Genomic DNA, 13,992 nt, shown 5'->3' with positions numbered 1-13,992 from the left:
GGGAGAGGCTTTCCCAGAATACGCGTGTCCCACCACCCTAAACCCTCCTTGCTGGGACTGAAAGTCCTAATTATGTAAAGGTCAGTAAGGGTCACTCTTGTCTCTGAGCTTCCCAGTTTCAGGAGCTGATTTACTTCTGCTGTCAACTATTCATCTTCCTCTTGGGAGGAGGCTTTTATGAGACCTTGGTCAGCAGTGTTGAGCTAGCTGGAGGGCGTGCCCTACCTGTGGGCCAAACCAGGCAGCTTGGTGCTTCTGGAAAGAAAGCAAGTCCTGGCCCAGTGGAGACAGCATGTTGCAACTTACATATGCTTCCACATGGCTTGTATCAGAGTTTGATTTAATTTTTACCTGATGCTTCACCTATTACAATGAGACATAAAAAAGGAATTTGCAGCTGCCTGCTTATCAGAAAAAGATCAACTGTTTCTGTAATTAATATGGAAGATAACAATTTAAAATAATGAAACACCCATAATATGCTTAGGGGAAGCAGCTTGTTGCTATAATTAGAATGAGAATCAAATTGTTCTGATGGCAAACACATCATTTATTGAACTGAAGCTACTCTATGAATGGAAGTAAATAGCACAGCAGGAAAAAAAAATAAACAAGCAAGAGACACGTTTTATAAACCCCTGGGTCTGAGGAAGAGCTCAGAAGCGTCCAGGGATGGAGTTTAACAGGACTGGACGCTTCTGCACCACCATGCACCACACCACCCAAGCACCTGCATGGACTGTGTTTCGTGCCCTTTGAAGCCCTTGAGATTTTTCTAAAGTACAGCTCTGATGTCACCCCTTGATCAACCCCCTTCACTAGAAGGTTAAATATGAAAAAAAATGTATATCTCTAAGTACATGCACACACATACGTGCATATACACACATCATACACACTCCAATTTCAACTCATGCTCCCCTTTGCAGTTCCTGTTTTAAAGAATCCACAATGCATATTGCTTTTATAACTAATTTAAAAAGTTGTTGCTTCCCCCCCACACACACACCAAAAAAAAAAGGGCTCTCCAGTTTTCAAAGGCTTGAGTCCAGGTTCCCTGGGTGGTCAGCTCCATCTCCTTCACCAGCGCCAGCCCCTGACCTGCAGCCTCCTGGGCAAGGCCTGGACCTCTGGCTTTCCTGCGTCTTCTGGACCTTATGTCTTTCCTTCTGCCGGTCTCTTGGCCTGTGGCTTTCCCTATCTTGTCTGGAAGGCTCTCAGTTAGCTATAAAGACCGAGCGCAAATGTCATCTTCTCTTAGCAGTCTCCTGACGCCAACCGTCTACCCTGGGGGCACGATTAGTTGCTTTCTTCTCTGAGGTTTCACAACACTTCCCCAAAGTACATCAGCGCCTTATATGGCATTAAATAGTTACTCGCAGTCATGTCTTCTTTCAACACATGTGAATGTGTGCTTGTGTGTGTGTGTCTGTATGTGTTTATATGCCTGGCACATAGTAGGTATAAATGTTTACTAAGATGGTGTTAGATTAATTTGGGTGAGCAAGGACACATTTTGGGTTCATTAGACATGTTAAGTTATTTTTAAAGTTCTGCGGTTTGAGTAAAATTTGAAAAGCATTTTGCCAAGTATGTTTCTCCCTATTTTGTAAAGCCCATATGTCTATTAAGGGGGGAAAAGCCATATGGTTCTGATTTCTTTACTCGTAGATCAGCATTTCAGTTTTTAGGATATCTGATGTTCAAGATGCTGCCTGTACTGTGTGTATCGGTCCCTCGTTTTGAGTATGTTTTTCTTTGAACTGAGGAGATCGCCTTTCCCCCAAACAGAAACTTAACCCTCAACAGTGTAAAAGGAATTTTCGGTTCTTCATTTGTGAGAACTGGGAGATGCTTTCTCAAATGAAAACCAGTTTCTGCCTGGTGCAAAGAGAGCGATGGTCACCCTTAAACAGAATCCCTAGGACTAAGAGGAAGGCTTCCTGGGAGCTCAGTCAGCAAAGAATCTGCCTGCAGTGTAGGAGACCAGGGTTTGATCCCTGGTTCGGAAGATATCATAGAGAAGGAAATGGCAACCCACTCTAGTATTCTTGCTGGTAAAATCCCATGGACAGAGAAGCTTGGTGGGCTATAGTCCTTGGGGTTGCAAGAGTCGGACACGGCTTAGTGACTTAGTGACTAAACCAACCAAGACCAAGAGGAGCCAGAGTAGGTGACAATTCAGGTTGGGTCGTGTCGGCTTATTTCTGGTGTGACTGACGGAAATCCAGGTGCACTGAGAAGATATAAATCCAACGAATCGATGAGTTAGTAAACACATAAAGGAATGAAAGCAGTCTACAGAGGGGTGATGTCATAAACACCAGTTTCAAAATTAGAAAGCCCTCTGATAATGATCCCTCTATTGAAAGACAGGATTCATAATCTATCTTCAAGTTTTAATGAAGATTTAATGAAGACCTATTTTCTTGAGTGAAGTTTGCCAAACTTTTAGTCATTATTCTAATGCCTTTGTGATCTTGGCCGTATAGATATATTTTGTGTTAGCTAAGCTAAGTCACTTCAGTCCTGTTTGACTCTGTGCGACCCCATAGACGGCAGCCCACCAGGCTCCCCCGTCCCTGGGATTCTCCGGGTAAGAACACTGGAGTGGATTGCCATTTCCTTTTTTTTCTAAATGTATTTATCTTTATTTGCTAAAATGCATAAACAAAGATATTTACAAAAGAAACAGTTTATCGACGATACCTAGCTTTGAAAGCACTCAAAGAGTCTATCTAGGAGCATTCTCTAAAATGGATGGCTGCATAAGTGTTCAAAACAACTATCACAGTTGTTACTGGAAAGATTATAATGATGGCTGTCAGATACTATGCCTCAAGCTCCAGCCAAAGCATTTTGCTAAATGTGCAGTTACGGAGAAGTAACTTAACTGTTGTCAGCTACAGGGTCCTCACCTGAGAAATAGGAAGTGAGTTCTTTCAGAATGTGGGGCAAAGTGATGAAAGGAGTTTATTCCCTTTCCTGATCATTTGTGCTTTTCCAGCCATTCCTCTGTGGGATGCCAGCACATAGATGACAAGTGAAACATGGTGTCAGCTGTGTCAGAGCAGCTAATTCTCTGGACATCTGCCACCACCCTTGTCCTCATGCAATTTCTTACACAATGACTCATCAGATAATTTAGCAGCTCCATGGAGTGGGCATGGCCATGACGAGGATTCCCATTTTTAAAGTAAAGCAACTGAAGCTTCAAGGAGATCCTAGTTCCAGGGCTTTGGGGCTCACACAAGGCTGAGTCAGTTCTAGAAGGAGCCAGGGCTTTCTAGCTCTTGCTGGTCAAGGCTACTTGAGTTTGTGCTACTGAATAGATAGCAAGTATGATGGTAGAGCGGGTCAACAAAATTAATGAGAGATGAGACATTCCTGAGAAAGAACAAGGTGTAAGATCCTCTAAAGATCCCCTCCCTTTGTTTTTCTGTGTAAGTAGAGCTCTTAGAGGACACAGCCCAGAAGGCCTGTTTGTGACTTCACAGGCTGTCTTTTGAACTTGGGAAATTTAACAAATGGGTTACTAAAATTTAACAAAATGGAATGTGTCAGGTCTTAAGATAGTTTCTGGAGAAACAGAAATAATTCATGGAGAGTTTATAGTCTGGTGGGGGAAACACACTGATCAGAAAATGTACCAGAACAAGCAAGCAAATTAAAACAAAAATGTTAAGGTCATGACTGAAATAAAGCTATGAGCAATGTAACCTGGGAGAGAGGGGCAAGCAGCAATTTTATTTTCTATTTCTATTTACTCATTTATTTGGCTGCACTGAGTCTTACTTGGGCTTCCCAGGTGGCACCTAGTGGTAAGGAACCTGCCTGCCGCTGCAGGAAATGTAAGAGAGTCAGGTTCGATCCTTGGGTCAGAAAAATTCCCTGGAGTAGGAAATGGCACCCCGCATTAGTATTCTTGCCCGAAAAATCCCACGGACAGAGGAGTCTGGCAGTCTACAGTCCATGGGTCGCAAAGAGTCGGACAAGACTGAGCAACTGAGCATGCAATATGCAAGGGTCTTAGCTGCGGCATGCAAACTCTTAGCTGCGGCATGTGGGATCTAGTTCTCTGATCTGGGATCGAACCTGGGACCCATGCTGTGGGAGCAGAGTCTTAGCTACCCCAGGGAAGTTCCAGCCACAATTATTTGTGTGACAAAGTATGACTATGCTGCATTTTCAGTGCTGGATAATGAGTTCCAGTCCCCAAACACTATTTTCTCTTTGACCTTAAAAGAAGTAACTTACAAAGAAATCTATCTTATTACTCTCCCTCCCTGCAGGCTGGTCATTTCCCAATCAGAATCTCTTTCTGTAGGTTTCTAAAACTTTTACAGTGCATCTTGTGCCTGTATCAGGCAGGGCTTGGGAAGTCCCCTAGTATTTTTTTTTTTTTTCCAGCAGACACTGGAAAAGTCTCAACAATTCAAGTTACTACTGTGAAACAGAGTCTTAAACTTGGCAATGAGAAGCAGAAGAACTCATTTCTAGATTTTAAAAATAAAAATGTCCATCTTCAAGTCAACACATTCCCTTGTTTTGGCATCTCAAACCATCTTTTAAAAAGGAGAGAAATTTTCACCTTACCTTTGCGTCTAAAAATGAGATTTAAAAAAAAATCCTCATTACTAAACTCTTGCATGATTTACTTCAACAGGCAAACCTTTAAATTCCTTATACACAGACTTGGCAGCCATGGCTGGTGGGGTGTGGGGTCCACCAGCTAGGAGAGAATTGGAGATTAAATAAGAGAGGGAAGGGGCCAAAATAAAGTGAAAACCCACTGATGTGTTTTTCAAGCAGACTCAACAGAAAGAGCTGAAAACAGAAGAGAAAACCCTTGAACACTTGGTCAATGATTGGGAGTAGTTACTAATCTGCTAATCATCTCTGCAAGTAGAAATGGCTTCTTTACTTTATAAATTTTTGAAAAACCTCTTATTTTGTATTGGAGTACAACTGATTAAAGAGGTAGGAATACCAGACCACCTTACCTCCCTCCTGAGATGTCTGTATGCAGGTCAAGAAGCAGCAGTTAAAACTGGACATGGAACAACAGACTGGTTCCAAATTGGGAAAGGAGTATGTCAAGGCTGTATGTTGTCATCCTGCTTATTCAACTTATCAGCAGAGTATATCAGGCAAAATGCAGGGCAGGATGAAGCACAATCTGGAATCAAGATTGCTGGGAGAAATAACAATAACCTCAGATATGCAGATGATACTACCCTTATGGCAGAAACCAAAGAAGAAATGAAGAGCCTCTTGATGAAAGTGAAAGAGGAGAGTGAAAAGACTGGCTTGAAACTCAATATCAAAAAAACGAAGATCATGGCCCTTCATGCAAATAGATGGGGAAACAATGGAAACAGCGACAACTTTATTTTCTTGGGCTCCAAAATCACTGCAGATGGTAACCACATCCATGAAATTAAAAGTTGTTTGCTCCTTGGAAGAAAGATTATGACAAACCTAGACAGCATATTAAAAAGCAGAGACATTACTTTACTGACAAAGGTCTGTCTAGTCAAAGCTATGATTTTTCCAGTAGCCGTGCATGGATGTGAGTTGGACCGTAAAGAAAGCTGAGCGCTGAAGAATTGATGCTTTTGAATTATGTGTTGGAGAAGACTCTTGAGAGTCCCCTGGACTGCAAGGAGATCCAACCAGTCCATCCTAAAGGAAAGCAGTCCTGAATATTCATTGGAAGGACTGATGTTGAAGCTGAACTCCAAAACTTTGGCCACCTGATGTGAAGAGCTGACTCGTTTGACCCTGATGCTGGGAAAGATTGAAGGCAGGAGGAGAATGGGAAGACAGGGGATGAAATGGTTGGATGGCATCACTGACTCAATGGACATGAGCTTGGACAAGCTCAGGGAGATGGTGAAGAACAGGGAAACCTGGCGTGTTGCAGTCCATGGGGTCGCAAAGAGTAGGACGTAATTGTGACTGAATAACAACAATATTTGAACCACAGCTTCTTCATCCATTCTTCAGTCAATGGATATTTAGGTTGCTTTCATGTTTTAGCTGGGAAAGACTGATGCTGAAGCTGAAGCTCCAATATTTTGGACCTAATGCAAACAGTCAGCTCATTATAAAAGATCCTGATTCTGGAAAGATAGAAAGCAGGAGGAGAAGGGGTGACAGAGGATGAGTTAAGTGGGATGGCATCATTGACAAGAGTTTGAACAAACTCCAGAATATAGTGAAAGACAAGGAAACCTGGTGTGCTGCAATACATGATGTTGCAAAAAGTCAGACATGACTTAGCTGAACAACAACATGTCTCGACTATTGTAAACAGCACTTCAGGGCACATTGGTGTGTATGGATCATTTGGGATCATGTTTTTCTTCAGATAGATGGAAAATATACTTTTTAAAATAACTTCACACTTCTCATAAGTAGAACTATTTGATCTAGGAGCTAAATTTCCATAGGCTTTAGCTTTTTGTTCTTGGTTTGTTTTATTTTGCAACACTGGAGAGTTTCTACAGTTTTGTTACAGAGATGAGCAATGAATTCTACCACCAGGAACTGTGCAGAAGTTCCCCAGACTCTCTGTGCTCAGTTCAGTTCAGTTCAGTCACTCAGTCGTGTCCGACTCTTGGTGACCCCATGAATCGCAGCACGCCAGGGCTCCCTGTCCATCACCAACTCCTGGAGTTCACTCAGACTCACGTCCATTGAGTCCGTGATGCCGTCCAGCCATCTCATCCTCTGTCGTTCCCTTCTTCTCCTGCTCCCAATCCCTCTCAGCATCAGAGTCTTTTCCAATGAGTCAACTCTTCGCATGAGGTGGCCAAAGTACTGGAGTTTCAGCTTTAGCATCATTCCTTCCAAAGAAATCCCAGGGCTGAGCTCCTTCAGAATGGACTGGTTGGATCTCCTTGCAGTCCAAGGGACTCTCAAGAGTCTTCTCCAACACCACAGTTCAAAAGCATCAATTCTTCGGTGCTCAGCCTTCTTCACAGTCCAACTCTCACATCCATACATGACCACAGGAAAAACCATAGCCTTGACTAGACGGACCTTAGTTGGCAAAGTAATGTCTCTGCTTTAGAATATGCTATCTAGGTTGGTCATAACTTTTCTTCCAAGGAGTAAGCGTCTTTTAATTTCATGGCTGCAATCACCATCTGCAGTGATTTTGGAGCCCCCCAAAATAAAGTCTGACACTATTTCCCCTGTGTCCCCATCTATTTCCCATGAAGTGATGGGACCAGATGCCATGATCTTCATTTTCTGAATGTTGAGCTTTAAGCCAACTTTTTCACTCTCCTCTTTCACTTTCATCAAGAGGCTTTTTAGTTCCTCTTCACTTTCTGCCATAAGGGTGGTGTCATCTGCATATCTGAAGTTATTGATATTTCTCCCGGCAATCTTGATTCCAGCTTGTGTTTCTTCCAGTCCAGCATTTCTCATGATGTACTCTACATATAAGTTAAATAAGCAGGGTGACAATATACAGCCTTGATGTACTCCTTTTCCTATTTGGAACCAGTCTGTTGTTCCATGTCCAGTTCTAACTGCTGCTTCCTGACCTGCATACAGATTTCTCAAGAGGCAGGTTAGGTGGTCTGGTATTCCCATCTCTTTCAGAATTTTCCACAGTTTCTTGTGATCCACACAGTCAAAGGCTTTGGCATAGTCAATAAAGCAGAAATGGATGTTTTTCTGGAATTCTCTTGCTTTTTCCAGGATCCAGAGAATGTTGACAATTTGATCTCTGTTTCCTCTGCCTTTTCTAAAACCAGCTTAAACATCAGGAAGTTTACGGTTCACGTATTGCTGAAGCCTGGCTTGGAGAATTGTGAGCATTACTTTACTAGCGTGTGAGATGAGTGCAATTGTGTGGTAGTTTGAGAATTCTTTGGCATTGCCTTTCTTTGGGATTGGAATGAAAACTGACCTTTTCCAGTCCAGTGGCCACTGCTGAGTTTTCCAAATTTGCTGGCATATTGAATGTAGCACTTTCACAGCATCATCTTTTAGGATTCAAAATAGCTCCACTGGAATTCCATCACCTCCACTAGCTTTGTTCATAGTGATGCTTTCTAAGACCCACTTGACTTCACATTCCAGGATATCTGGCTCTAGATGAGTGATCACATCATCATGATTATCTGGATCATGGAGATCTTTTTTGTATAGTTCTGTGCATTCTTGCCACATCTTCTGAATATCTTCTGCTTCTGTTAGGTCCATACCATTTCTGTCCTTTATTCAGCCCATCTTTGCATGAAATGTTCCCTTGGTATGTCTAATTTTCTTGATGAGATCTCTAGTCTTTCCCATTCTGTTCTTTTCCTCTATTTCTTTGCATTGATCACTGTAGAAGGCTTTTTTATCTCTTCTTGCTATTCTTTGGAACTCTGCATTCAGATGCTTATATCTTTCCTTTTCTCCTTTGCTTTTCACCTCTCTTCTTTCACAGCTGTTTGTAAGGCCTCCCCAGACAGCCATTTTGCTTTTTTGCATTTCTTTTCCATGGGGATGGTCTTGATCCCTGTCTCCTATACAATGTCACAAACCTCATTCCATAGTTCATCAGGCACTGTATCTATCAGATCTAGGCCCTTCAATCTATTTCTCACTTCCACTGTATAATCATAAGGGATTTGATTTAGGTCATACCTGAATGGTCTAGCGGTTTTCCCTACTTTCTTCAATTTGAATCTGAATTTGGTAATAAGGAGTTCATGATCTGAGCCACAGTCACAGTTTCCTCATTAATTAAGCAGGGATGGAAAGAACATCTCTTTCGAAGAGCTGTATGATGGTTAATTGTCATTCAGTTGCCAAGTCATATCCAACTCTTTGTGACTCCATAGACCGCAGCACACCAGGTCCCTTCTGTCCTCCACTATCTCCTGGAGTTTGCTCAAATTCATGTTCTTTGAGTCAGGAGACATATTTAACATGATACTTGGACCATTTCAAATATGTAAAAAATGTTACCTACAATTTCCTGATAGTGATGGACAGTAGCCCTCCATTCCTGCCAATCCCCATGCCAAAAGTGTGTAACATCAATTTGATTACATCCATTTTTCAGGTGAAAAGAACTGTGGCTAAAATGCAAAGCTAATCTTTTTCTAAGGCATGCCCAGAAATTTGTAGAACTTAAAATTAAATGAAACCTATATGACCCGAATTCAAAGACCAGTTTTACCACTGTCTTATCCTGCTTAACTTGCAAAGGATTTTTGGGTCTCTTAGTTTACTCCAGTGTTTGGTTTGAAAGATGAAAAACTCATTGAACTTTCTGTTTTGACTCTACAAAGTGCAAATATCATTCATTTTTAATTTTTTGCCAGTTATTGGACTAAATATCACAAGTGATGATGACCATTTGTTAAGAGCACCCTGTGTGAGAGAATCTGAAACAGCGTCCCCGACAGAAAAACAAATAGCAGGTGTTATCATGCCTGTCTTACTATTAGGTCTTACTGTTAAGTGGTGGAACCAGAAAGAAAAATCTCAGTCTGTTGGTTTGAAAAGTGCAAGCTGTTTCAAACAATTAGCTTTTTATAATTTGTTTAAAGTCTAGAAGCAGTGGGTCCAGAAATTCACTTCTGGTTCTCTGGAGAGCAACCAGGATTCTGGAGATAAGAATTGGTTGCATATAAAGAAGAAAGAAGTTTTATGAGCTTGAATGTACTTCCTAAACAGTGAGAAATGTCATTTATGATGCAATTAGAGAAGCCAATTTCATTATAAAATGATACAGTGTCTTTCATTTCCTTTGGATGTGTGCCCAGCTGCATTACATTGTAGATCTGTTCTCAATTTTTTGAGGAACCCCCATACTATTTTCAGTAGTGGTTGGACCAAATTACCTTCCCACCAATAGTAGGTAAGCGTTCTTTTTTTTTTCACAACATCCTCACCAACACCTGTTTTATCTTGCCTTAATAGCCCTGATAGCCATTCTGAGGGATGCGAGGTGGTATGTAGTTGCGGCTTTGATTTGCATTTCCCTGATAATCAGTGATTCTGAGCATTATTTCACGTGCCTGTTGGTCATTTTGTTGTCCTCTTTGGGAAAATGTCTATGTAGTCCTTCAGTCCACTATTTAAATCAGAAAATTTTTATTAAGTTGTATGAGTTCTTTATGTACTTTGAATAATAACCCCTTATCTGATATATGGTTTAGTTCAGTTCAGTCGCTCAGTTGTGTCCGACTCTCTGTGACCCCATGGACTGCAGCACACCAGGCTTCCCTGTCCATCACCAGCTCCTGGAGCTTACTCAAACTCATGTCCATCGAGTCGGTAATGCCATCCAATCATCTCATCCTCTGTCATCCCCTTCTCCTCCAGCCTTCAATCTTTCCCAGAATCAGGGTCTTTTCAAATGAGTCAGTTCTTTGCATCAGGTGGCCAAAGGATTGGAGTTTTAGCTTCAGCATTAGTCCTTCCAATGAATATTCAGAACTGATTTCCTTGGTTTGATCTCCTTGCAGTCCAATGGACTAGTTTGATCTCCTTGCAGTCCAATGGACTAGTACTCGAAGCCAGATGATAGCTTTTTCTTTTCTCCAGCAGATCTTCCCAACTGGTTTGATCTCCTTGCAGTCCAATGGACTAGTACTCGAAGCCAGATGATAGCTTTTTCTTTTCTCCAGCAGATCTTCCCAACCCAAGAATCGAACCAGGGTCTCATGCTTTACGGGTGGATTCTTTACCAACTGAGCTATCAGGGAAGCCCCCTGATATACGGTATCAATTTCTAATTCTGTAGGTTGTCATTTCATTTTGTTAGTTGTTTCTTTTGCTGTGCAGAAGCTTTTGAGTTTTGCTTTTGTTGTTTGTGTTTTGGTATCATATCCAAAAAAGTCATTGCCAAGACCAATATTGAGGAGCTTCTTTCCTGTGTTTTCTTATAGTTTCATGGTGAAAAGTGAGTGTTAGTCACTCAGTCATGTCTGACTCTTTGTGACCCCCATGGACTGTAGCCCACCAGGCTTCTCTCCCAAGGAATTCTCCAGGCAAGAATACTGGAGTGGGTTGCTGTTTCCTTCTCCAGGGCATCTTTCTGACCCAGGGATAGAATCTGGGTGTCCTGCATTGCAGGCAGATTCTTTCTTTAAAAATTTTATTTATTTATTTATTTTAATTGGAAGATAATTGCTTTACAATATTGTGATGGTTTTTGGTATACATCAGGATGAATTGGCCATAGGTATACACGTGTTGGAGAAGGCAATGGCACCCCACTCCGGTACTCTTGCCTGGAAAATTCCATGGATGGGGGAGCCTGGTAGGCTGCAGTCCATGGGGTCGCTGAGAGTTGGATGCGACTCAGTGGCTTCACTTTCACTTTTCACTTTCATGCATTGGAGAAGGAATGGCAACCCACTCCAGTGTTCTTGCCTGGAGAATCCCAGGGACAGCAGAGCCTGGCAGTCTGAGAGTCGCACAGAGTTGGACATGACTGAAGCAACTTAGCAGTAGCTTAGCATACACATGTACCTTCCATCCTGAACCCCCCTCCTACCTCCCTCCCCACCCTATCCCTTCAGGCTCTCTCAGAGCACCAGCTTCGGGTGGCCTGCATCACACAACAAACTCGCACTGGTTTTCTATTTTACATATGGTAAAGTTTATGTTTAAATGCTATTCTCTCAAGTCATCCCACCCTCTTCTTCTCCCATTTAGTCCAAAATCTGTTCTTTACATCTGTTTCTCATTTGCTGCCCTGAACATACTTTGGCCTCCTGATGTGAAGAACTGACTCATTTGAAAAGACCCTGATGCTGGGAAAGATTTAAGGCAGGAGGAGAAGGGGATGACAGAGGATGAGATGATTGGATGGCATCACCGACTCAATCGACATGAGTTTGAGTAAGCTCTGGGAGTTGGTGATGGAGAGGGAAGCCTAGTGTGGTGCAGTCCATGAGGTTGCAAATAGTTGGACATGACTGAGCAACTGAACTGAACTGACCTGACATAGGATCATTGGTGCCATCTTTCTAGATTCCAAATATTCATTAATATACAGTATTTGTCTTTCTCTTTCTGACTTATTTCACTTTGTATAATAGGCTCTAGGTTCATCCACCTTATCAGAACTGACTCAAGTGCATCCGTTTAATAGCTGAGTAATATTCCATTTCTTATATGTACCACAACTTCCTTGTCCATTCATCTGTCAGTGGACATCTAGGTTGCTCCCATGTCAAACCGCTATGGAGAGCACTATGGAGATTCCTTAAAAAACCAAGAATAAAGCTACCGTATGACCCAGGAATCCCACTACTGGGCTTATACCCCGAGGAAGCCAGAATTGAAAAGCGCTCATGTATGCCAGTGTTCATTGCAGGCAGATTCTTTCCCATCTGAGCCACCTATTTTTTCTTCTAGTTTCCTTGTATCAGGTCTTATATTTGTCTCTGATCCATTTCAAATTAGTTTTCACGAGTGCTGTGAGATAGGGGTCTAGTTTCCTTGTTCTGCATGTGTTTCTCCAGTCTATCCAACACCACTTATTGAAGAGAATATCTGCTGTCGCAGCATTATTCACAATGAACAAGATATGAAAATAATCTAAATGCCTATGTATCCATCAATAAATGAATGGGTAGAAAAAATGATGTGGTTCATGTTGACAATGGAATATTCCTCAGCCATGAGAAAGGAGGATAACCTATCATTTGTGACCACATGGAATCCATCAGAGAAAGACAATTACTATATGATATTGCTTATATGTATAATATTAAAGGCTTAACTGGTAAAAATCAGACAGTAGAATGGTAGCTACCAGGGACTAGGGAGCTAGGAAGATATAATTGATGTTGCTTATCTGTATAAACTTGCAATGTGTAGTAATAAACCATAGTGATATAATGCACAATATGATAGATAACAATGTTGTCCTATACTTATATATGTGAAAAGTACTACTATGACAACAATCACATTATAATATTGCAATGTATAAACGCACCAAAATAACAGATACACCTTAAATGTATGCAATGTTGTATGTTAAATATATTCAATAATGATAATTTTTTTAATGATCTAATGTCTTTATCTTTCATTTACTTAATCTTTGGAGCTAATTGTTGGCATTCCCTGTATACTGTAAATGCTTTGTGGACAAAGATCAACTTATATGATAAATATGAACACAGGCAAACTGAATTAAAAAAGCTCTTTAAAAATAAAACATAATGAAATTCATTTTGGGAAACAAAACAACAAAAAAAGAAATTGCAAAAATTACTTCACAGTTTTGTAAAGAGTTCTACTAAAGTGAAGGGATGAGGATGTAAGATTATCATGTACTGGGCCAGATCCTGAAGTATAGGTTCCTGGGGATTAGCTGCATGATGCCTGGATATCTTAAATATTGTTTCTTTTGTTTAAGATAGTTGAATTGCAGAAATTAAGAAAAGTGGAAAGAAGACGATTAAGCATGAATAATTCCACCACTCAAAGAGAAACACTTTTACCTTCCATTTATTTTCTTCTAAACTTCTGTCTTATACTTTAAAAAAATGCTTTGAATTATACATTATACAGTTATTTGTATAAATAATTTAGTTATTTGGAGGACAGATTGGAAAAACATATAAAAGTACCAAGATAACAGTCCACTGTTATGTTCTATGAACACTGAGGCATATTTTCTGCCATCATAAAAATAAAAATGTATCAGATAATATAGGGATACATTCCCTTCATAAGGAAAATACTTGAATGTTTACAGACGTCTTCATTTTTGTCCTGATAAAAGAAGAGATTTTATGCATTTTTATTTAATTTGTACTCCACTCTAATCACCTTCATATTTTCATTTCCCATGGTATCATGACCTGTCATTTTAGTTTGAATGTGTTAAAAATTGTGTAAATCAGGGAGTTCCTTGATGGTCCAGTGGCTAAGACTCTGTAGTCTCATTGCAGGGTCCTAGGTTCGATCCCTGCTCAGGTAACTAGATCCCACATGTCACAATTAAGAGTT

The sequence above is a fragment of the Capra hircus genome, chromosome 21, assembly GCF_001704415.2.
Source record: "Capra hircus breed San Clemente chromosome 21, ASM170441v1, whole genome shotgun sequence".
Lineage (NCBI taxonomy): Eukaryota > Metazoa > Chordata > Mammalia > Artiodactyla > Bovidae > Capra > Capra hircus.
The sequence above is the reverse complement of the archived record's forward strand: the minus strand, read 5'-3'. Positions refer to the sequence as shown.